This window comes from Erinaceus europaeus, chromosome 5 (assembly GCF_950295315.1).
Source record: "Erinaceus europaeus chromosome 5, mEriEur2.1, whole genome shotgun sequence".
NCBI lineage: Eukaryota > Metazoa > Chordata > Mammalia > Eulipotyphla > Erinaceidae > Erinaceus > Erinaceus europaeus.
The window spans coordinates 103386825-103413894 of record NC_080166.1 but is presented as its reverse complement, the minus strand read 5'-3'; positions in this window follow the sequence as shown (position 1 = coordinate 103413894).

Below are 27070 nucleotides of genomic sequence, written 5' to 3'. Positions count from 1 at the left end.
GATATGATTCTGATAGTCGTCTTACCTGGTCGGTCTTCCTTCATGTCCCTGTTCGGGCACCACCTGTGATGGACTGCTATAGAGAAAGAGCATCAGGAAGGATCAGGGAACTCTGAAGGCGACCACCAGGTGGGTCAGGAGTTGGCGCAGGAGAGAACAGAATACACCACACTCTGTTGGAGGGTGAATCTGAACTCAATTTTTATTCAGTCAGTGAGAGTTTATATATCTTTCAGTCTTACATAAGCAATATCTGACACAGAAAGTAAAGCTCATTTCTTGATTAGATGACCTTGTGGTTTTACAGAAATGTCGTACTTTATGAGGTGATGCATTTCTGAGTAATAGGCTTAGCAGATAGTGTTTTATGTAGAGTTTTAACATATTTCATAATAGGAGGTGAGTAAGTATTATTAAGAATTTTCCTAAAACTTTATGTATTTGATGACCCATAACTTCATCCACCTCATTTCCTGTTCATCTGTATCTAATCTGGGAACAGGGGCTGTTCATCCCAGATTACACGGCATCATTACCATGTACATAATGAAAACAATAATCAGTTTCCAATTTAGATCTGCTCAGGATGCCAAGACCCACTCCCAGAATTCTTGAAGAGAGTTTTCCTAGGTGCTGACCCTGTCAGACCCGTTGATCTGGAGTTGAGTGGGGCATGGCACCCAGGCCTGGTCCTCCTTGACCATCATGCACCAGGACCTGAAAGCCCACCACCACCCCCTAGAGTCCTTTATATTGGTGCAATACACTAAACCCTGTCCAAGTTTTACATTGTAGTTTCCCTTTTTGTTCTTATGTTTCAACTTCTGTCTGTGAGTGAGATCATCCCATATCCATCCTTCACTTTGGGTTTATCTCACTGAACATGATTCTTTCCAGCTCTGTTCAAGATGAGGGGAAGAAGGTGAATTCATTATTCTTAGTAGCTGAGTACTATTCCATTGTGTATATATACTACTACATTTTCAACCACTCATCCGTTGTTGGTACCTAGGTTACTTCCAGATTTTGGCTATTACAAATTGTACTACTATGAACATAGGTATACACAGATCTTTTTGGATGGGTGTGTTTAACACCTTAGGACTCATAATGGTTGCTTTTTGAGACAGTTTTGGTTTTAAATTATTAAATAGAATTTTCTTCTTTTACTCTTGTCTTTCACTTTTTATTTTACTTTTAGATAATCTCAATAAATCAACACTTTACTTTTCCTATTGTAAACTAATAAGCAGTTTTACACTATCAGTGTACCAATATTAAAATAATTTTAAGGAGAAGTTCCAGAGGTAAAATTGCTGAGACCAAGTTTATGCAAATTTTATATTTAATTGTCAGATTGACCTTTATAGTATATATTCATATCAATATTGTATGAGAGTTCTCATTTTTTCAAATTTCTCTGCAATAGTGATTATGATCATTTTTATTGTTTTTTATTTTTAATCTCACTTTGACATCAATTCTATTTATCTGATTTTTCTTGAATTTGAGCAGTAGGTCATTTATTTTAAGTCATTCAAGTGATTCTGATGAATAGTAGATTTATGTTTATAGTTATTTTAATTTATATTCACTGATTTGTATATATATATATATGTATATGTATTAACTAAAACATCCATGCTTAATCTGTTGTGCACATTTCAAAATTCTTTATTTTTTAAGATTATTCATTGTTCTCCCAGAATAAATAGCATTGAATTCTTAGTGAGGTTTTACTAAGTTTGTAACTTACTGATAAGAAAAAACATACTGTTAATCTTTGAATTCAGAGAATATTTTACTTTCCTCGATAGCACTTGCTTTCTGGGTTTTATTACATAAGGCAGACCTTCCACCTTCTGTACCCTATAATGTCCCTTGGTCCATACTCCTATAGGAAAAAAGAATAGGGAAGCTATCAGGGAAAAGGATGGTATATGTAGTTTCTGGTGGTGGGAACTTTGTGGAGTTGTACCCCTCTTATCCTATGGTTTTGTCAGTGTTTCCCTTTTATAAATAAAAATTTTTAAAAAGAAAGAATTTACTATATAGTCTTGAACATTAGTTTAGGAACTCCTATACATCAAATAGTATCTTGAAATCAAAATCAACCAAAGAATGGTGTGTACCATGAACATTTATTAATAACATATCCACTAAATAAGGATGTCATGACTGTCAAAATCTATTCCTTTGGGAGGTAATATTAACTTGTTTAGTAATAGAACCCAGTGTAGTTACAGTAATAAATTTATTCAAATGAATTGTAGCATCATTTGAAATAATAAAATTAATTGAACTATCAAACTTTAAAAGTAGAATACAGCATTGAGTCCATAAATAGCTAAACTGATTTGTTTTTTGCTTTAGTGTCATGATCATCATTGTTACTATGAAAGAAATGAGCGCTGTCATTTTTTATTTTCTGAAGTTATAGGCCTTTATAACCTAATCAAAAGTTACTAAAAGAATGCTATCTATAAATATTAATATTGAGTCTCGAGGACGGGTTGTGACACACCTGGTTGAGTGCATTGAGTGCAGTTGTTGCAGTGCCCAAGGACCCTGGTTCCAGCCCCAGATCCCCATTTGCAAGGGGAAAGCTTTGCGAGTGGTGAAGCAGGGGTGCAGGTGTCTCTCTATCTCTCTCCATCCCTATTACCCCCTTTCCTCTCAATTTCTGGTTGTCTCTATCCAGTAAATAAAAAAAGATGTTAAAAAATAAAAGATAACTAGTATTGAGTCTCTGCAAATATGTATTTTGATAGACAAAGATTTACATAGTTAATTCTAATATTGAAGTCTTAAGTATCCTCTAATGATAATTTTATATTATCTCCACTTTGATATATGTCTCAAAAACAGACTTTCAAAGATGTTAAATGAGTCTTAGGAAATATATAGTTCAGGTTAAGCCATGCTATGGTAAGATTAATTGATTTAGTTCTAAATTGATGAATTAATGACTGAATGACTTCTTTTCAAATGAAAAATAATACTAAAGCATTTGATAGCTTTCCTAAAAATGACTAATAGAATATAAAATATACATTCTTATTACTTTATATATACAGCATATTCTTCAAAGAGCATTTGAATGCATTATGCTTGATTAATAACAATATCTACAACAAAACTAGCCCCCAGCAACACACTACATCATTGCTGACAACTAAAAAATAAACAACTCATGAATATTTAGTGCTTAATAACAATTTACAAAATTAGAAACCATAATAACAGAAAGGGATTGTTGCATTTGGATTAAGTTTTTTGGTACTAATCATGTAGTGGAAATAAAGACACTATAAAATGTATTGAAGCAAGATTTTTCATGTGACTTGTATTCTAATAAACTTTTCAAAATAGGCAACTAGAGTTCAATAAACTGAAATAAAATAATTCAGGGATATTGCTTTCAAGTGACAGAAACTAATTACCATATTCTTACTTCTTGGAATATGATTGGTACTAGAAATGAATGCAAATATTAAAAGTGGTCTCTGATGACCTACCCGCTAGTACAAAATGCAATGGGATAATTAGGTTCATTTCATTAAGCAAGTTATAAGGGTGACATTCCTCTCTCAAAATTAAAGCCATCACAACTTAAAAACACAAATTCTACGTTTTAGAAGTTGGCTTTGACCAACGTTTATATATGTATCTATAGAATGCTATGTTTTGTCTTTCTGGCTTTTAAATTTCAAAATTTCACCAATATCAATTAATATGAAGTTAAAAATTTTAGTTATTAAATTAGAGATATAAAAAGAACAGTCTCGCTCTGGGTTATGCATTGCCAGAGACTAAGCATAGGCAAGGAGTCACTCATGCAAATCCTATGCTCTACTGCTGAGTCACCCCCCACCCTCAGTCACATATTTGTTTGTTAAATAGTGGATCTATTCAATTAAAAAAAGGGGTCTGACAATATCAGATCATGAGTTTCTGCAAATCTTCTGATGTGATATGCAACTGAAATCATATTTATTAGGTTTCAGTGTCTTCTATGACTAACTACTTATGTCAGATTTCTTACCAGTAGACTGAATATGTTCCTGTCTCTTAGAATACAGCTTTTACAAGATCTTACTGAGTTTGGAGTAGGGAACCAAAGTAAAAATCTCTGGGTGGAGGGTAAGAGTTGATGTTCAGCTTCATGGGGCAGGGATGCACAGTGATGCTGGGAGATTCATTGTTGTCCTGTCTTTCTCATATTTCTGTCTCTGTCTTTTTACCTGGAAAAAAAAAGTCAGTCTGAAGATACTAAACTTCAAAGTTGATTAAAAAAATAACAGTAAGCTTTCTCTTCACTGAATAGCCTATTTCACAATTATAAAATCCTTTAACTTGGGGTCTGGTAGATAGCTTGCCTGGTAAAGAGTTCTCTTTACCAAGTACGAAAACCCTGAATTCAGGCTTCTGTAACTATATGAGAGTATTAGGAAGTGAGAAAAATAATCTATTTGTAGTGGTAGAATTGTGCTTGTGGGAAGCCACTGTAAGAAAAAGAAATGTATTAGATCATGACATATGTAAAATATTTCCATTAATTTTTGCAAATGTGTAGCTAGAGCAATAATTCACTAAGATTGAAATCTACCTTGCCATGTAGACAACCATGTTTACAACAGCACAGTGGTAAGTTTTGGGTGTTGTAGCTAATCATTATCTCCGTTTATCTCCTTTTGTTTCTTTAATGAAAATTGGCCCAAAAGTTGTGTCAGCATTTTATGTATGAGAGAGACCAGGCTATATGATAACAATAATAATAAGAATAGAAAAATATGAAAATTAATATCTTCAACTTCTGTTTAATATCTGGAACATTAAAATGATATGTATTGTGGAGCTAGCTGGTGGTACTCCCAGCTGAGTGCAAGACCATACAGAGGACCCAGGTTCTAGCCTTTTCTACTCCCTACCTGCAGAGGGATAGTTCAATAAGCAGTGAAACAGGACTTTCTCTTTCCCTCATTATTTCTCCCTCCCATCTCCATTTTTTTCTCTGTGTCTTATCAATTTAGAAGAAAGAAAGAAAGAAAGAAAGAAAGAAAGAAAGAAAGAAAGAAAGAAAGAAAGAAAAGAGAAAGAAAAAATTAATGGATACCAAGAATAATAGATTCTTTGTGACAGGACCGAGACCCCAATGATGACTCCGGAGTCAACGAAAGAATAAATAACATCTATTGAAGATATTTTTGATATTAAGAGATAAAATGCATATGATACTACCAAACTAGAGTGGGCACAGAAGGTCTGGAAAAGCTGAGTTACAAAGAGAATATGTTCTTAAAGAGTAACAGAAAACTGTTGTTTCAATAATGGATATAAATTCATACTGCATATACACTCTGTAAGTTAGGAAAAGATGTCTTAGAGAGGGCCAAACTCTTAATCATAAAGTAATAATAATAATAATGAATGATGAACCAAATTTCATTAAAATAACAATTCAATTAAAGGAATGTTAAGGATTAATTGAGCCGGGGGCCGGGCAGTAGTGCAGCGGGTTAAGTGCACATGGCTCAAAGCACCAAGGACCAGCGGTAGGATACTGGTTAGAGACTCCAGCGCCCCACCTGTAGGGGGGGTCGCTTCACAAACAGTGAACTAAGTCTGTAGGTGTCTAACTTTCTCTCCCCACTCTGTCATCCCCTCTTCTCTCCATTTCTCTCTGTCCTATCCAACAATAGCAATGGCAATAATGACAACAACAAGGGCAACAAAATGGGAAAAATAGCCTCCAGGAGCAGTGGATTCCTGGTGCAGTCACTGAGCCCCAGCAATAACCCTGGAGGCAAAAAAAAAAAAAAAAGGATCAAATGAGCCAAACATTTCAAATAAATTCACTTATCATATCACTATATTACAAATCATAATTACTTTTAATGATGCATAATATATAAGCAAACAGACAAATTTCAATGAGTAAGGACTTAAAATTATTTCACATAGATATAAAATTTTAAACTGACAGTGATTACAAAAAGAAATAAGCAATCTCATTATTCTTCAGGAGCTTTAAATTCTATTGGAAATATGATTAAATATCATTAGATATAATTTAATCCCAATATGAATAACCACAAATGTGATAATAATAAATGCTGGCAAGGAACTGAAAAACAAGAAAAATCACTCATTGCTAGTGCTGTTATAAAATAGAACTGCTCTGAAATATTGTTTTTCTAAGGGTAAATTATATCTGAACATTCTGCAATTCAATTCATAGGTAAAAAGTTAATAAGCATGAAATTCCAGGAGGTGGGACACCCAGTAAAACACACATGTTAGCTAGCTCCTGGTTACTTTTATGCAGTGGGAAATGTTCATTAGCAGTGAAACAATGCTGCAGGTGTCTTTATTTCTCTCTCCTATCTCCTTTCTCTCAATTTCTATTACCTAAAATAAAAATAAATAAAAAGTAAGAGAAAGGATGGAAAGAAAGAGAAAAAAATGGTAGTTAAAATGGTGGTTCTTTATGCAAGCACTGAAATACAGAACTAACTCTGTTAACAGTAAAAAGAAAAGAAAAGATATAATCACAGAAAAAAACTCATATAAAAATAATTCAGAGCAGCTAAGAATTAACAGGTGGCTTATCAGGTAGACTGCACCCATTACCATGTGCTTGGACCTGGGTTAAAGCCCTGGGCAACTACCTGTAAGCCCCTCCTGAAGGCAAACTTCATGAGTGGTGTGGAATGATGCTATTGTGTCTCTAATTTTATCTCTGTCTCTCCCTCTATATTTTTTCCTGTATGTCACCTCCTATCCATAGAAAAGGAGAAAAAAAATGGCAGCCAGGAATAGTGTAATCATACAGGGATTAAAAAAAAATTATCCTGAGTGCTAGGGATAATCCTGGTGGGGAAAAAAAAAGTGTTCATAGCAATGGTCCAAATTTAGAAACAATTTAAGTTTTTAATTGCATAAAATGACAAATACAAATGTATATTCATTCCATGAAATATTATTTAAAGTTTTCCAATTATAAATTCATATGTTACTTCTCACAATCATGCTTTACAGTGAGTGTAAAGAAATAAAAAAGAAGAGGATGCATGACTATACATTTATAAAGCTATAGGAGAAACTAAAGAATCGACAATGATAGAGACCAGAAAGGAATTTCCTTGGTATTTGTGTTGTTACTTGCTTGTTTTTATTTTGGATTGAGACAGAAATTTTAAAAAGGAGAGAGATAGAGAGAGAGACAGAGAGAGACAGAGACTGACTGCAGGACTCGTTCACCACTCATGAAGCAATTCTCCTCTCTGTGCATGAGAGAACCAGGGCCTTGAACACTGGCCCTTGAGCACTTTAATGTGTACAGTCTACCAGGTGAGCCACTGCCGATCCCCATTATCTTGGGGATTTTAGAGCTAATCATTCAGGCATAGAATAACTAGAAAAATCACTCAGGAGATTTTAGAAGCCAGGCTCAGGATCTTCCGGAGATGTGGCTATGGAGTGGGAGCTGTTTTCGATAAGGCTCCTAATAAACTAGGGGAAAAAATAATAAAAATCACCTGAAAACTCAATAAAATACAACCAGGACCTCTCCAGAAACTCAGTAAGCTACAGCCTAATGTATTTCATCAACAAGTTTCCAAATACTACTATGATTCCATCCTGGCTTCCCTGAGCAGATGACCTCACCCTTGTGTCCTGGAACCTCACCTCTCCAGAGCCCTAGCCCACTAGAGAAAGATAGAAACAGGCTGTAGGTATGAATGGATTTGTCAATATCCATTTCCAGTGGAGAAGCAATTACAGAAGTCAGAACTCCCACTGTCTGTACCATAAAAATAATTTTGATCCACACTCCTAGATTGATAAAAAAATAGGGAAATTTCCAAAGGAGGAGATGGGACACAGAACTCTAGTAGTGGGAACTATATGGCATTATACCCTACTATTTTACAATCTTGTAAATCAATATTAAATCATTAATAAAACATAGAGTTAAAAAATTACTCAGAACTTTCTGGAATAAGAGAAATATTCTATATTTTGATAATGAGTATGGTAATATGGGAATATTCATTTATCAAACTCATCAAAGTGTACATTTAAAATGGATATAGATTTGTGTATGTAAATCACATGTTAATAAAATGCAAATTATGTTACATAATATTGGGACCAGAAAATGTTGTTAAAACAATTATAGCATATAGCTGTTTAAAATTCATTTCTAGAAGATATAAATTTATTTGTGTCAAAAAAAAAAAAGAAAGAAAAAGCAAACAGAAGGAGCTAGGATCAAGACAATGGCAAAATATAAAGAAACAAGATCAGTTGGTATGTTTTTCCAAAATGTTTTGGCATGGAAATATTTAATGCCAAGAGTACGGTTTCTGGGTGGGGAGAGGAGGTGAGTTTGAGCTTAGGAGTCATCATGCTTGAAATGTGACAAAAGTCTTTTGCTAGTTGGGCAATTTATCTGGGAGTAGCAGAGGGATTGCACTCTGCGTCAAATATTTATGTTCATCCATAGGCAAATCTAGAAGGAAAACAGATAGTTTACTTTAATTGGATGTTCCAAGGAAATCAGAAAGGGATGTTTTGAATTGAAAAATCATTTGGAAGTTAGAGGTGAAAGTGGAATTTCATTGGCTGCAAGCAATTGGCTGCTTGCTGAACTGCAGAGTTTCAGGTGAATGGACTTACAGATTGACTGCAAATCAGGTTTTCTCTTCCCTACAGCACAAAGGTTACTGGAGGTAGGATTTTTTTTTAACACATACACACTACTAGATCATTACTGGAATAAAAATATCACTTTTATTTACCAACAATTAAATAGTTGTTGTTATTCATGTTTTTTTTTCAGACTGTTTTATTGCTCAGCTGCCTATGTAAGAGCTTAAACTTGAGTTCTAAGTATTTTGGTAGTAGATTTTAGTAGACAGAAGTAAAAAAATTGTGGCACAAGAATTACAAATTTAGCAAAGAAGTAGATATGTCTTTTTTAAATTATTGTTGTAACAAATTATTGTTGTCATTATTGGATAGGACAGACAGAAATGAAGAGAGGAGGGGAAGACAGAGGGAGAGAGAAAGACACCTGCAGACCTGCTTCACCGCCTGTGAAGCGACCCCCCTACAGGTGGAGAGCCAGGGGCTCAAACCGGGATACTTAGTTGGTCCTTGCACTTAGCGCCATGTGCACTTAACCCGCTGCGCTACCACCTGACTCCCAGAAGTAGATATATCTTAAAGATGTTAAAAATTTCTTGTATTTTTTGGAAATGGTTTGCATAAAGTTTACAGGATCTACAAATTTATTCATTCATAAATGTATTTTTAATTTACTGCTATGTGGTAAAATAGTGGCAGTGTGAAAGAACATTTGGCAAAGATCTCTGTTTTTCACTTCGTGTCATTCAGTTCTTCAAATAGTCATTCACATAGATGGCACTTTCTTCTCACAATTATCTCCTAAGATAATTTTCTTGTAGTGTAGTACAAGAACATTTCTATGGTTTTCAGTTACTTCTTTTTTTTTCAGGTAAATTAAACTTTATTGTATACAAAAACATATTAGTAAAGAGAGAGATAAAAGGAGAGAGAGAGAGAAGTCAGTTGCTTTTTAAAAGACACATTTATAAGCTAAGTCTGAGTTCATGGTCATTATTTTAATAGGAAACATGTCACTATGTATTTTTTTTCCAAATGCTATTTGTCAAGATAGAAATACAGAGAAAAACAACTTAAATGGATTTTTATTTAACGTAATAGTGTGAGATAAAGCATGGAGTCATTACTATAGGAAATAAATATGAGGGCTAATTACAGTGATATGTGAAATCTAAGGTGAATGTGAAGTGACTAAAGGTATAAGATGTCAAGGAACAGAGTCCTATAGTACAAAAGATCAAGAGATGTTCTAGTATTAGGAGACATGGAACTAAGATTTTGTTGTTTCAAGAAAGTAAAAGATACAAGTATTTAAACTGATAGAGAAGAGAGACAATACAAATACTTGGGGTAAACAACTCAATTATAAGGGATATTTTATGCTTTACATGATTATTGTAGCAATAAAGAGAGTGTTGGTATGCATGAGACCCCTTCTGTTTCATTTGGTTTAAATCCCCCCTGCTTAACACTATTCTATTTACATAACCACTGTTAACAAGTTCCACCTCCCTCCAGGGCATTTGTGGTTCAGTGATAGGATTCTCGCCTGCTCCACCCCCTCCTTGTCACACCCTGATCCCTTCTTTGTCACACTCTGATTTTCACCAGTCACTTTTCTCTCCACCCTCTCTATGTCACATCCTGTTTCCACCTTACTTGGCAAGTATATATAAAGACAGCATTGTGAGTAGTACTTTACTTTACCTTGAGTTTAGCTTAGCTCGTCTTAGATTGTGCTGCGTCCTGCATGAATAAAGAGATACTGCCTACAGCTCAACTATGAGTCCCTGGTCGTCTGTTACCTGCCCGTGAAGCCAGCCCGGCGAAAACAACCTAACCCGTCGAAAACGACAAGAGAGGATACCAAAAACAACAGTAGCAAAAAAAAAAGTCCTTTGGAAATAAGAATTCATTTCCAAAATATTACATTTTCCCTCACTTTGTATATGTAAAAGGAAGAAGATCATGTAATGTTGTGATTGGTCGGTAAGACTAAGTATCCCCCAACATTTCACCTGTCAAAATATTTCAATATAAATTCACCTAGAAATCAGTCAAATGTTAAACCATAAACTATGATGTGGAAAATTAACCAGTGTTACAAGGTGTATAAATCTCATTATTCCAGTAAAAAATAATAACTATGTTTTGGTGTCTTTTTTTCATAATCTTTTTATAAATTTTTATTTATTTATTTATTATTAGATAGAGGCAGAGAGAAGTTGAAAGGGGAGGAGATAGAGAGGGAAAAAGAGAAAGAGACACCTGCATCCCTCTTTTACCACTCAGGAAGCATTCCCCTTGCAGGTGGGGACCAGGAGATTGAACCTGCATGCTTGTGCACTGTAATGTGTGTGATGAAGCAGGTGCATCACTGCCTGACCCCTTGGTTTCTTTTAAATCACTGTTGTGATTTAAATTGATTTTACTTTCTTCATGGCTTTGAAGTACTTTTATTCATTCATGCCTTATTTTGTTTTGTTATAATTTATGGATTGTGAAAGACACTTTATAGTCTCTGTGAAGACACAAAAGTAAAAATAAAACATTTTATGTTTGCTTGAATGATTTACTTTTGAAGGCGTTATTACCAAAAAAAAAAATACATTTTATTGTAAATTTACCAGAAATCAACTTTTCAGTGAATAACAAGATTATACTAATTTACTAAGTGTACTTAATATTAGCTGAATATTTTATTGAGATAATTGTAACTTTTATTATCACTATGACAATTATCAAATCACCACTGTTACTTCTATTTTATCTGTAATGTGGCAAAATTGTATTCACTGAAAGAAAAACATTAAATAACATGTAGAAAAAAAGTTTAGAACATTTTCTTTTGAAAATAAAATTTTGTGTTTAAGACCACATGTTGAATATTGGGGCATTTTCTTAAACTTATAAAATAGAGATATTGATAAGGCCATAGGATAAGAGGGGTACAATTCCACACAGTTCCCACCACCAGAATTTTCTGTCCCATCCTCCCCTTTGAAAGCTCTCCTAGTTTTTATCCCTCTGGGAGTATATACCCAGGATCGTATGGAGTGCAAAAGGTGGAAGGCCTGGCTTCTATAATTCTTTCCCCACTGAACATGGGCATTGGCAGTATGATCTCTTTCCCTAGTTGGGCCAGACTCTGGGGAGCCAGGGCTCCAGGACATATTGGTGGGGTCAACTTCCCAGGGATGTCAAGTTGGCATCATAGTAGCACCGGGAACCTGGTGGCTGAAAAAGAGTTAAGGTAAAAGAAGAACAAATTGTTGACTAATCATGAACCTAAAGGTGAATTTATTGCAGATAAATTTGGGGGGTCTCCATTTTGGAAAAAGCTAGTAGGTCTATTTTAGGTATATTCCAATGGGCCATGGCTTTACTAGTTTGCCTGAGCCTGACAGCTACGATGCTGGTGGACCCAAAGTATTGTCTGAGGAGATGGTGTCATAATTGGAAAAAGGACTAGAAAGCTGAATCAGGGAAGAGAATAGCTCCCAAATATGGGGAAAGCATATAAATATTGTTAACTATAAACCCTATTGATTTGAACTGGAGCCCATATTCAGCACAGGAGTCTATGTAACCCCTGCATCCCTGTAGGTCTGAACTCAGTTTTTTTGTTTTAAATATTTATTTATTTATTCCCTTTTGTTGCCCTTGTTGTTTTATTGTTGTAGTTGTTATTGTTATTGGATAAGACAGAGAGAAATGGAGAGAGGAGGGAAAGACAGAGGCAGAGAGAAAGACACCTGTACACCTGCTTCACCCCTTGTGAAGCGACTCTGCTGCAGGTGGGGAGACAGGGCTCAAACTGGCATCTTTATGCTGGTCCTTGCACTTTGTGCCACTTGTGCTTAACCTGCTGCGCTACCGCCTGACTACCTGAGCTCACTTTCTGTGGTGGCTAGAAATATTCGAGGCTGTACTAATTGCAGGATCCATCTTCTTCCAGTGGTAGAGTATTTAGCCCAACTTCCCTTTAGAATAGAATAGTCCCTTCCAATGTCGATCCACATTGTTGTGGATCATTGTTGATCCCACATTATTGATCCTACATTGTTGATCCACATGGCCCAATTGGAACATTTTTAACATTATGCTATTCATTTTTTATAAACCTTTTTATCTTTTATTTTTAAATTTATTTGTTATTGGATAGAGTCAGAGAGAAATTGAGAGAGAAGTGGGAGATAGAGAGGAAGAGAGACAGAGAGATACCTGCAGACCTACTCCACCACCTATGAAGCAACTCCCCTGCAGGTAGGGAGCCAGGAGCTCCAACCAGGATCCTAACAAGTCCTTGAGCTTTGCACCACGCATGCTTAAGCCGATGCACTACCGCCAGATTCCCTAACATTATGTTATTCTTATTAGATTAGACATTGAAAAATAATTTGATAAAATTAGTAATTCATAATTGCAATAGTTTAACATCTAAAACAAATGTATAGAGTTATAAATAGACATTATAAGGAATAAATTACACACTGTAACTCTAAAACAAATGTGCATTACTAGGATGATTGAGGCTTTCAAAAAGTATATTTTAGCACATTACATATGCTTTTGTTGTACTCAAAAGCATATAACTCAGAAAAACAGTTGAATATGAAGATTAAAATAAATCAAATTTTCCCATTATCATTAGGGAAATAAATAAATTCTAGGGAGAAATAACTCATTAGGTAGTGTGTGTATCTTGTTGTACATGTGATCCAATTTTAAGAACAAGCAACAGATGAAAGTACTATGTACCAGAGGAAGATCCACTACTGTGATGTCTCCTCTTTGTATTTGAATAAAAACTCTACCATAGTACAACAACCTATTTATTCTGAATTTATGAGAATGCATTTATTATGAATTGTTGATCAAATATATACCATAATAAAGTATATCTTACAGTTAAATTTTTGGGGGAATAACTCACACCTTGAAATTCGGTATTTAACTTCATAATACTTCAATTACAAATAAGAGCCTTGAAGAAAATCTTGATGGGTATAACAATAATAATCAGATTCAAATGTAAATCTGAATTTCATATAAATAGAAAATAACAAGTACATACATGTTCCTGTTTTGGAAGCTTTTCAGATGTGTATATTGTAGGCATACTATGCAACAATTTACCTGGGAGCTATGGATACACTAGTGAAGGATGCCATATCAACTGGCATACACTCTGAAAAAAAATTGTTAGACAATTTCATGTATCATCATAGAATGCATGGTAATTTTTGTAACTTCCTCATCCTTAGCAAATACTGCTGAAGTCACTGACAAACCTCTTTTTTTTTTTTCTATGAAATGTAACTTACAAACTTCACTTGAAACAGAAACCAAAGATTTTGACTCAATAAAGGCAATTGACTGTAGGAATTATATCAATCTTCTTAGACTCTCAGTTGAAGCAATAGCTTGGGTAATGTTCTTTTTATTGTACCCCTCTTCTTCTATGGTCTTGTCACTATTTTCATTAAAAAATATATATTCTATCCAGCCAATGGTGCACCTGGTTAAGAACACACATTACAGTGTACAAGAACCCAGGTTCAAGCCCCTGGTCACCACCTGCAGGGGGAAAGCTACACAGGTGGTAAAGCAGTGCTGCAGGGTCTCTATGTCTCTCTCCCACTCTGTCAATTGTCCTCCCCTCTCAAGTTTTCTCTGTCTCTATCCAATAATAAATAAAAATAAATTAAATCATTAAAAAAAAACAACTCCTTGTTGGTGTATTACAACAAAGTAAAAACTCTGGGGTATGGGAGAGGTTTCAGGTCCTAGAACATGATGGTGGAGGAGGATTTAGTGGGGGTTGAACTGTTATGTGGAAAAGTGGAAAATATTACGCATGTACAAACTATTGTATTTTACTCTCAACTATAATCTCACAATAAAGAAATTAAAAAAAACTCCTTGATTCACTGAGTAGAACAAATTGATGGTGTTTGGAAGGATAAACTCACATCTATGTTGGGAAAAAGATCATTGAATGGAGGATGCCGTGGAACATTGTCCACAAATAAAGTTTTTTGTTTGTTTGTTTTGTGTTATATTGCGTTGCTTGTTTTTATGGAGTAGAACACCTAGATGCACACAGAATGGGGCGCTGCATTTACTGATACATTCAAATCAAGAGAGACAGGGAATTAAAGAGAGTGATACAGCACCAGCACCAGTGCTTCTTCTAGTGTCATTATATCTTCTGTGCCTCTAGGGTTTGAATCTGGCTATAGGTATGGCAAAACTTATGTCCTAACCACTGAGTTACCTAACTTTGACCCTATAAGTATGTTTTTATTTCAACCACACTTTCCCAGTTATAAACTAGCACATCAGGGGAGCATCTTGGAAGAGAATCTGCATCATACAAGACTTTTTATTGCTCTTGTAGTACATTACAGTTAGGTACTTCTTGAAATGCTTTATGAAAGTGGGTCAAAGGACTAAATAGACATTTCTCTAAAGAAGAGGTATACATGACCCACAAACATATGAAAAAATTTCCCACTTCACTAATCATTAGAGAAATGCAAATTAAAACTGCACTGGGATGCCATCTTACACCTGTCAGAATGGTCTCCATCAACAAAATAGAAAATGACAGGTGTTGGCAAGATTGTTGAAAAAAGGGGATTCTGCTACCCTGGTGGTAGAAATGTAAACTAAGTTGAAAGACTGTATAGAGAGTCCTTAAACAAATAAAAATTGAATTACCTTATGATCCAACAATATCGTTCTTTAGCATTTATCCAAATGACACTCTAACACAAATTCAAAGGGGCATTTGCAGCCCTATGTTAATAGCGGCATTATTCACAAGAACCAAAGAGTAGACATAGCCTAAATGCCTATCAACAGATAACTGGCTAAAGAAAGTTGCATCCACCTGTATATCAGATTTCAGGCTCGGGAGAAAAAAAAACTAGTATAGCCACAGACCCTTTGGAATATAACTAAAATATGCCTACTAGCTATCTACCAAACAGAGACCCTGTGCTCCATACTCTTCATCTGCACTACTCCAGCCTTTAGGTTCATGATTAGTCAACAATTTTTTTGGCTTTTTTTTTTGTATGTGAACTCTCTTTTCAGCTACCAGGTTCCAGATGCTACCATGATGTCAACCAAACTTCCCTGGCAGTTTCAGTTCACTCTCTACAGCAAAGCAAAATTTCGGTGGCTGTCTTCCCCCATCAAGACAAGAGTTTTATAAGTAGGTACCCAAAGATAATTCATAACTTTTTCAGAATTTCTTATTTGATAACTGAGAGATGCACATTTAGAGCAAAAATAATCAAATTATTTTCTAATCTTCTGAATTAGCTAGCGTGGGCCAATGACCAGGGGAAGAGACACTGCACATCTTGTCTTTCTTTTCTCTTTCTTCACTGGGATTTGGTTACTATTTTTTCACGGATTAGAGAAATTGTTTAGCTAACTGGTAACAATTAAACTCCTTCAATACTTGCTTCAGTTGCTACTGTAATTCCTGAGGTTGGTGAGTGCAATTGTCATAAAGGTATTTAGTACAGTGTTACTTGTACTCAAGACACAACAACTGAGGAACAACAGAGCATAAAAAAAAGAAACACATAAATAAAAAAAATGGGTAGATCAAAAACAAATAAAACTGCTACTCCAGTGAATGAAGACAAGAGCCCAGAAGAAACTACAAATCAGCCCGAAGTAACCATAGATAAGAAAAGTATGCAAGCAATAATAAACTTATTAATCACAGAAATGAAAACAACATTGGAGGAAAGGAATGGAAGTATTAGGGAAACAACAGTTGAGACACCCAAGGCAAATACTGATTACCTTGAGGCAATTAGAGGACTGAAAGCCGAAATAGCTGTAATGAAGAAAGAAGCTGAGGCAAGGGAAAGCAGACTAAGAGAAGCAGAAAACAGAATTAGTCAGACAGAGGATGAGTCAGAGAAAACAAAGAAAGAGGTGAAAGAGCTTAAAAAGAGATTGAGAGACACTAAAAACAACAACAGAGACATATGGGATGATCTCAAAAGAAGTAACATTCGTATAATTGGCCTGCCAAAGGAAGACAGGAAGGGGAAGCAAACATTCTAAAGTAAATAATAGAAGAAAACTTCCCAGACCTGAATAACAGAAAGGATATCAAGATTCAAGAGGCCCAGAGAGTACCAAACAGAATCAACCCAGACCTGAAGACACCAAGACACATCATAGTCACAATGAGAAGAAGTAAGGATAAGGAAAGGATCCTAAAGGCTACAGGAGAGAAACAAAAAGTCACATACAAGGGAAAACCCATAAGATTATCTGCAGACTTCTCCACTCAAACTCTAAAAGCAAGAAGGGAGTGGCAAGATATCTATCTATCCCTGAATGAAAAAGGGTTTCAACCAAGGATAATATATCCTGCTAGACTTTCATTCAAACTAGATGGAGGGATCAAAACCATCTTAGATAAACAACAGTTAAAGGAGGCAACCATCACCAAGCCAGCCCTGAAAGAAGTTCTGAAAGACCTCTTATAAACAAGAACATCACTATAATACTTGCAATATATCAGAGCAAACAATTTTTTTTGAACAATGACACTATAATACATTAAATCCATAATATCAATAAATGTCAATGGCTTAAACTCACCCATCAATAGGCACAGGGTGGGGGGATGGATCAGAAAACATAACCCAACCATATGCTGCTTGCAAGAATCCCATCTGTCACAACAAGATAAACACAGACTTAAAGTGAAAGGATGGAAAACTATCATACAGGCTAACGGTCCACAAAAAAGGGCAGGAACAGCCATTCTCATCTCAGAAATGATAGATTTTAAATTAAATAAAATAATAAAAGATAGGCAAGGACCTTACATAATGATTAGAGGATCAATCAGTCAAGAAGACTAAACAATTATTAACATCTATGCACCCAATGAGGGACCATCTAAATACATTAAGCACCTACTGAAAGAACTTCAAAAATACATCAATAGTAATACAATGATAGTGGGAGACTTCAATACCCCACTCTCACACTTAGACAGATCAACAAAGCAGAGAACCAATAAAGATACAAGAGAATTGAATGAAGAGATCGACACACTAGACCTCTTGGACATTTTCAGACTCCTCCACCCCAAAAAACTGGAATACACCTTCTTTTCAAATCCACATAACACATACTCAAGGATAGACCACATGTTAGACCACAAAGACAGCATCAATAAATTCAAGAGCATTGAAATCATCCCAAGTATCTTCTCAGACCACAGTGGAGTAAAACTAACATTTAACAACAAATGGAAAATTATTAAAAGACATAGAATTTGGAAACTAAACAACATGCTGCTTACGAATCACTGGGTCAGAGACTCACTCAAGCAGGAAATTCAAATTTTCCTGAAAACTAATGAAAATCAAGACACAACCTATCAAAACATTTGGGACACAGGTAAAGCAGTACTGAGAGGGAAACTTATAGCCATACAATCACATATTAAACACCAAGAAGAAGCTCAAAGGAACGACCTTACTGCACACCTCAAGGACTTAGAGGAAGAGGAACAAAGGAATCCTAAAGCAACCAGAAGGACAGAAATCACTCAAGTTAGAGCAGAAATAAACAACATCGAAAATAAAAGAACCATACAAAAGATCAATGAAGCCAAATGTTGGTTCTTTGAAAGATTAAACAAAATTGACAAACCCCTAGCCAGACTCACCAAACAAAAAAGAGAGAAGACTCAAATTAATAGAATTGTAAACAACGGAGGAGATATCACAACTGACACCACAGAAATCCAGAGAATCCTGCAAAACTTCTATAAAGAATTATATGCCACCAAGCTAGAGAATCTGGAAGAAATGGAACAATTCCTAGAAACATATGCCCTTCCAAAACTGAACCAAGAATAACTAAAAAATCTAAATGCACCAATCACAGACAAAGAAATTAAAACCGTTATTAAGAATCTCCCCAACAATAAAAGTCCTGGAACAGATGGCTTCACAAATGAATCCAGTATTTATGTTGTTTACTGTAGACTCTATAAACAGTGCTGCAAAAACTGTTCTGCATAGCCCTGTGTATTCATATACAATTAATTCCCAGTGATAAGATCAACAAGATTCAATAGGTCACATTTTCATTTATTATGTATCATTGTACTACCTTATGACTAACTCTAGAATTTCAAACTTCCATCAGTTACTCACAAAGAAGTACATTTCTATAAGTTCCTGTTGTCAACAGATAAAAGCATAAATTTATTCATAAAATTTTATGTATTTTTGTCTTCAAAATAATAAATTAAGCTGTAACACTCTCAATAACATACTGCAATAATGAACATATTTATGAAGTGCTGTTCTAATAATTCAAATTTAAAAGATTATTTGTAATACTAAATGATATAGTTTTCATTTGTCATTTTCAATCTATGTGAAGTATTATTTATTAGTTATTTCTTTTTTTTAATTTATTTTATTTATTCCCTTTTGTTGCCCTTGTTGTTTTATTGTTGTAGTTATTATTGTTGTTGTCGTTGTTGGATAGGACAGAGAGAAATGGAGAGAGGAGGGGAAGACAGAGAGGAGGAGAGAAAGATAGACACCTGCAGACCTGCTTCACCGCCTGTGAAGCGACTCCCCTGCGGGTGGGGAGCCGGGGTTCGAACCGGGATCCTCATGCCGGTCCTTGTGCTTTGCGCCACCTGCGCTTAACCTGCTGAGCTACAGCCCGACTCCCTTATTAGTTATTTCTATCTCATTGAATAGTTATCACTTGAATCAATAATTTTAAATTTATTACCACTTCCCTTAAACTTTTGACTTAATTTTTTCATTACTAAATCCAATTAGAAATATCCCCTCACCAAATGAAACAACTGATATAGAGCTATATAAGCTGTTCACTTTTTCTTTTTTGACCTAAGAACAAAACGAAGTCAATAAAAAATGTGCTGACACTAATTAAATACATAATGGACACATTGGACTTGATGATCATAGACCATCACAGTTTCAAATATCCTTAGAGATCATTTTAATTTGATTTTTTTCCCAGTGGTGAAGCTCTCTGTTATGTCCCTAGAAGTGCTGAATTCCCCAGATGAATAAGCATGATTAGTTCTTAGAAAGCACTTTCTAGTATTTAGTCAGAATTTTCATTATGTCCTTAATACTCTCTCAAATTTCATTGAACTCATTCTGACTGACCTTACCAGTTAACTCAATATACCAAAATTTCATTGTATTCTGGAAGGTAAACTTTTGTATACCTTCATTTTATATTTCATTAACTTTACTAAATATATTTTCCTTTAAGAAATTAAGTCTGGTGAAAAGCGCAAGGACCAGCTTAAGGATCCTGGTTTGAGCCCCTGGTTCCCCACCTGCAGGGGAGTAGCTTCACAAATGGTGAACCTGATCTGTAGGTGTCTATCTTTCTCTCCCCCTCTCTGTCTTCCCCTCTTCTCTCTATTTCTCTTTATCCTATCCAACAACAACATCAACAACAATAATAACTACAACAATAAAAGAGCAAGAGCAACAAAAAGGAATAAATAAATTAAATAAATTAACTATGTATTGATTTATTTTCCATAGTTCAGATTGTCAGTGATCAGTTATCTCTTTCTCTTTTATATTAAAAAATATGAAAACCCCATGATGACCTTGCTCTTTTCCTATATTTTTAAAAATTTATTTACACTAACAAAGGCAACAAAAAAGGGAATAAATAAATAAGTATTAAAAAATTATTTACACATACTTATTTGTTGTTGTTATTTAACTTTAAAAGGAGTTTTGGGGGCTGCTGTGTGTAAAGGGTTTCACAGCAGGGAGCTGGGAATGGGCATAAAAAATACAAGGTTTATTAGGGTGAAACAAGTAAAAGGCAAAAATAGCAGTTATCATCAAAGTTTAAGAATAAGCTAGGTCCTTAAAATCTGAGTATAGTTATCAAAAGTTTAGCCCCATAAGATAAACAATTATCAGCTCTGGTAAAGGTTGCTCATGGCTGTAGAGGGATCAAAAAAGTTTACCGCCTAGCAGAGTCACAAGTTTCAGTTCCCAGGAGAAGTAGTCATGATGGATACCTGGAGCCCCTCTGCTGAAGTGCTTCTGACTAGGAGAAGAAGCAGCAGCCAAAGAGAGAGACCTGCTCAAAGTCCCACCCTGTGCTTTTATACATTTCCTTCTCTGTGTGTCCCCGCCTCAGGGTGCTGCCATTCATATGCTAATAGTCCCAAACTCCTCGTGGGGTCACAAAAATGTGAGAAAGAGTGATCAGAGCACTGTCTAACTGATTTAGATGGTATTAGGGATTGAACCTGAAACTTTACATGTGTAAATCCTGACTTTGGGTATTTCTTTAAACTCCAAAAAGATGGAAAACTAAGAGTATTACCCCCATATATAAAGGATATTAATAAAAAATAAATTTTGATATTAATGCCTATACTTTTCTATTCTCTACAAAATAATCCAACAAAGATTTTGAAAAGATAAAGTAAATACGATAGTGTCGTCTTAAGCTTGTTGTGAATTATATATTAGAAGAAACCAATTAATCCTTCTGAAGATAAAAAATATGAATACATAGATTAGGCTATATATTTTCATTTCAACTAGCTATACTTAACTTGTAGGTAAATACAGGAAATCCCTTAGGTAACTATGATTAAATTAAGTAAAATATATTTTAAAAAATCAGTAAGGGAGAATATTTTAAATGCATTAGGCACCTTTAGGCCAATACCTAATTCCTATATACATATTTTAAGAATGAGGCATTTATAACAGAGAATAATAAAACTCACCCCAGGGAAGCAAAGGTAAGGCTTTTAAAAAGCAATTCTTTATGCTGTTGCAGCTAAAATTTCCCCCAGGTAATTACGATTCTCTGGTATATTTAAACAGTTCTTATCTACAAAAGTGGTTTAGAAACAATATCTGAGAAGCAGTCCCTTCATTTTACTTTTATGAAGCAGTTCTCTTAAAAGATTAAATTTTAATAGGAGAAAAATGAATATGCATTTATACAATAGAGACAAAAATAATGTAATAACAACTATCCCTCTGTCCAGTACTTTGAAAACAAGGAAACTAGTTACTCATTTGAAATCTACTAATGGATCTAATCCATAGCATTATGATTAGATTTGAATGAATAAAATTGCTTGAGCACATTTTTTTTCCTCCTCAGAACTGGTTAATAATCTCTTAAATTCATTGCTTGATAGACCTTCAGAGTTTCTGTGTTCTGATTCTAAACAACCTAGTTTAGCGCTTATAAATGCAAGAACATACCCTATATTAATCCTTTCTGCTCAGCCTCTCAGTTGGATGAATTTAAAGTAATCTCTATGGCCCCAAGCAATATATTAAGAAGAAGGAGGAGGAGGAGGAGGAGGAGGAGGAGGAGGAGGAGGAGGAGGAGGAGGAGAAGAAGAAGAAGAATGGAAAAAATTCTAATAGATCATCTAGATAATTCTAATGTCAAAAAAAAAAAAACAGCACTCCTAAATACAGCCTTCAGTTCTTTATTTCAGACTCATTTTAAAATTCCAAAGTAATAGAATTTTAACATCAGAAAGAGTTGTTAATAAAGAACAAAGCTATAGGGTTATACAAAATTAGTTCAGTGTAGATTTGCTCATTGTGATACTAAATTTGAGCAGCTTGTTATACTGTGTGCCTCAAGAGAAATGGTTAGTATCTAGTCAAATGGTTATCTAGTCAAAATTGCTAGATTTGATGAAAGGAAGAAAAATTTAGATTGTAAATAATTGTATTGATGTAAGAACTGATATTTATCATAATCAAAGAATAACACTAAGTAAAAGCAGTAATGGGATATAATTAGCAAGGACAATACAAAAGTAGAATGTTCTTTCAAACATGGCTTTGTTAGTATGCATGTAAAGAAACCTATTTGATCTACTGCAAACACATTTATAAATCATAGGAAAGTTCTCATAACCAAAATGAATTCACTTGAAATAATGTGTGGCATAAGTTATCTTGATTACTTTTATTAAAAAACAATATATATGTTATATGTTACATATAATATATATATAATTGTATTGAAAAAGTGTTTTTAAAGCTTAAAAACTAATTGAATAGAGGAAATCAAAACACATGAATTTGCAACAAAAAGAAAGAAGCCAAACTATGTCTTTCCTTTTTTCAAAATTTTAATTTCTTGTTTATTATACAGTGACAGAGAAATTGGGAGGGGTGGTAGAGATAGAGAAAGAGATCCCTGGAATACTGCTTAACTACTTTTAAAATAATTTGGATTATGTTTTTATTTACTGGATAGAGATAACCAGAAATCAAGAGGAAGGGTGAGAGAGAGAGAGACAGAGAGACAACTGCAGCATTGCTTCACCACTTGTGGGGGCTTGAACCTGAGTGCTTACACACTGTATCATGTGTGCTCAAGCAGGTGTGCCATCACCTGGCCCCCTTCACCACTTTTTTCAGGTGGGGAGGGGTATTTTACCTGGGTACACTATTGCCCAGTCCCCCAATTCTTTTTTTATTAGTGATTTAATTTTTATGATTTTTAAAGATTCACAAGATTGTAGGATAAGACAGGTGCAATTTCTTACAATTCCTACCACCAGAGCTCTGTATCCCATCCCCTCCATTGGAAACTTCCCTGTATTTTATCCTTCTGGGAGTATGGACCAAGGAGTATGGGGTGCAGACAGTAGGAGGTCTGCCTTTTATAATTGCTTCTCTGCTGGACATGGGTATTGGGGGGGATGATCCATACCCCCAGACTGTTTCTACCTTTCCCTAGTAGGGTAGGGCTCTGGGGAGGTTAGGTTCCAGGACACAATAGTGAGGTTATCTGCTCAGTAAAGTCAGGATAGCATCATGGTAGGTAGCATTGGCAACTTGGTGCCTGAAAAGTGGTAAGATAAAAAGCAAGACAATTTGTTTAATAATCAAGAACCTAAAAGTAAGAATAGAGCAGATGGAGCCAAGGATTTTTGTGTGAAAAGAAGCTTGGAAGTCTACTATGTTTTCAAAGCCCATGACTTTAGTAATTTTTGCCTGAGCCCGATAGCTAACATATAGATGGGCTAAAAGTATTGTCTGGGAAGATGGTGTCAGAGTTGAGAATAGGACTAGAAAACTGGATCAAGGCAGAGAGTATATCCCAAATATGAGGAAAGTATATAAATACCATTAACTATTAATCCCATCAATCTGAGCTGGGGGTCATATCTATTCATATTCAGCACGGGAGCCTATGTAACTTCTGCATCCCTGTAGGTATGAGCTCACAGTCCATGGTCATAGCCAGGAAAATTCTAGGATGCACTCATTTCAGGACCAGTCTTCTTTGAGTGGGAGAATATATTTTTAAAATTTTTATTTATGAAAAAGGAAACATTGGGAGTCGGGCTGTAGCACAGCAAGTTAAGTGCATGTGGCAGGCACGAAGCGCAAGGACTGGCGTTAGGATCCTGGTTTGAGACCCCAGCTCCCCACCTGCAGGCGGGTAGCTTCACAGGTGTTGAAGCAGATCTGTAGGTGTCTTTCTCTCCCCCTCTGTCTTCCCCTCCTCTGTTTCTCTCTGTCCTATACAACAATGACGACATCCATAATAACAACAATAAAACAACCAGGGCAACAAAAGGGAGTAAATACATAAATATTAAAAAAAAAACTTAAAAAAAAAAGAAAAACAACCTTGGATTAAAAAAAAAAAAAAGAGGAAACATTGACTAAATCATAGGATAAGAGGGGTACAACTCCACACAATTCCCACTACCAGAATTCTTGTCCCATCTCCTCCCCTGATAGCTTTCCTACTCTTTAACCCTCTGGGGGTCATTGTGAGATGCAGAAGGTGGAAGGTCTGGCTTCCAAGGTGGCTGAAAAGAGAGTTAACATACAAAGACAAACAAACTGTTGAACAGTTATGGACCTAAAAGCTGGAATAGTGCAGATGAAGTGTTGGGGGGTTCTCACTGCAGATAATTGTGTACTTTTGCTTTCAGGTATATATTTTGCCCTAGTTTGTGGATACGTGTGAACATATGCTCTATCTCATGGGACCTGGTCTATATCTAGGTTTTGGGACTTGGTTAGGAAGTAAACTTCCTGGAATGGAATTAGAGAATACTAGGAAAGGAAAGGTCTCACCTGAGTAACGAAGCTGAAGGGTTATCATTCCACAAGTGAAGTCTCTGGACACAGTCTGAAGTGAAGCATGAGGTGGTACTTCATGTGTTTTTTGGTTGGGATCAGCAGATGCAATATTATTTAGTATGAACTGAGAGAGGCATGCAGGAAAGTGCACCCCACCCTAAGGTTCAGGACTGGGGGAAATATAGGCTCTATAGTGGAAATGTGAGGTTCCTGGGGTTAACTTTGAAACTATTTCTGAGTCTGTGAAGACTATAGTGGTGATGCCTGGAAGGGGACTGAGTACAGAACTTTGCTGTTAGATGCAGTGTGGAGCTATATCTCCTGTGGTTTTATAACTTTATAAGCCATTATTAAATCACAAATGCAATTTAGAAAACGTAATGAGGGACTATTAGAAAATTTCAGGTAATTTTTTAAAATTTATTTTGAAGTTCAATAAAGAAATGCATCAGTGGGTAGAGTTCAGGACTTGCTGAACTGAGGGTCCAGGTTTGATCACCAGCCTCATACATGCCAGAATGGTGCTCTATCCTTTTACCATTATTTCATCATGGATAAGTTTTAAATATAATCTTTCAGAAACAAAATGTGTGACCTGATAGATGGTGCCGTGGACAAAGTGTTGTGCTCTCACACATTAGGTTTGAATTAAAGCTCCAGTATTTAATAAGCCCAAATCATCTTCCTCAATAAATAAATACATTTAAAAGCATTAGTTATGAAACATTTGGCTGAATACCTGCATGTGGTATTTACATAGCTATGAATCTGGGATAGTATTTTGTATAAAATATGAGACACAGGGAGACGGCAGTGGCGCACACGATTAAGTGCATACAGTACTAAGTTTAAGCCCTGCACAAGTACAAAGCCCTTAGTTCACCACCTGTGGGGGGAATACTTCACAAGTGATGAAGCACATCTGCAAGTGTCTTTCTCTCTAGCCCCCCCCCTCTCAATTTCTCTGTCTATTCAATAAAGTAGAAAAAAATAGCTACTGGAAGCCGTGGATTTGTAGTGCTGGTACCAAGCCCCAGTGAGAAACCTGTAAATAAATAAACAAACAAAAATGTGAGACACAATCTATCATTTATTTTTACATTAGTGTGTATGGGGGATATGTGACTAAATGTATTGGAGTTAAATGAGAAGAAAGCTCTTATTTTTTTTTCCTTCTTTAGGAAAATATTTTAGTTCTATAACAGGGACATTCATACTACCATATATGATTAATCTATTTATATTTAAGTATTATTTTAAATTGATAAAAAATCTCTTTTCTTTCTTTCATTTTGTCATTACCAGAGTTTCACAGCTCCAGGTCTACTTTTTTTGAGATAGATAGATAGATAGAAAGAAATAGATAGTTAATATTATCATCACATTATTTGTTAATTGGGTTAACTTTGAAAAGTCCCTTTGTTATGGTTTGCTGTACAGTACCCAGTATCTTGTATATAGCTGTGCTATTGGACGCTTCTAATCTACTTGGTCTAGGCTTTTGAGAGAGTCCGCATATCAAATACATAGCCTATATATTAAAAAGATTCAGTTTGTCTTTTGAGAAACTTTGAGACATACAATTGATTTCCCCCTCTCATATTAATTAACTACTGATTTATATGTCTACATTTTGCTAGGAGTGTACATAAACACCATTCCCACCACCAAAGGACTGTGACCCATCCCTCCCGCCCACTCCCACCCCCCACTGGCCCAGGAAGCTACATGTCTACCCCTCACCACTGGGTTTTTACTTTGGTGCCCTACTTACAATTTGATCAGGTCCTGCTTTTAGTTTCCCTTTCAGATCTTCTAAGTCAGCTTCCGTTGATGAGTGGGATCATCCCATACTCATCTTTATCTTTCTGACTTAGTTCACTTAACATAATTCCTTCTAGCTCTGTCCAAGATGGGTCAGAGAAGGTGGGTTCATTGTTCTTGATAGCTGCATAGTATTCCATTGTGTATATATACCACAGCTTTCTCAGCCACTCATCTGTTGTTGGGCACCTGGGTTGCTTCCAGGTTTTAGCTATTATGAATTGTGCTGCTATGAACATGATAATATTAACTATCGATTGTCTTTTTGAACCTTAAGACAGCAGGAACCTCACATCTTCACTATAGAGCCCCTACTTCCCCCAGTCCTGGAACCCTTGGATAGGGCCCTCTTTCCCGTATGCATCTCCCAATCCTAACCAAATAATATTGCATCCGCCGATCACAACCTA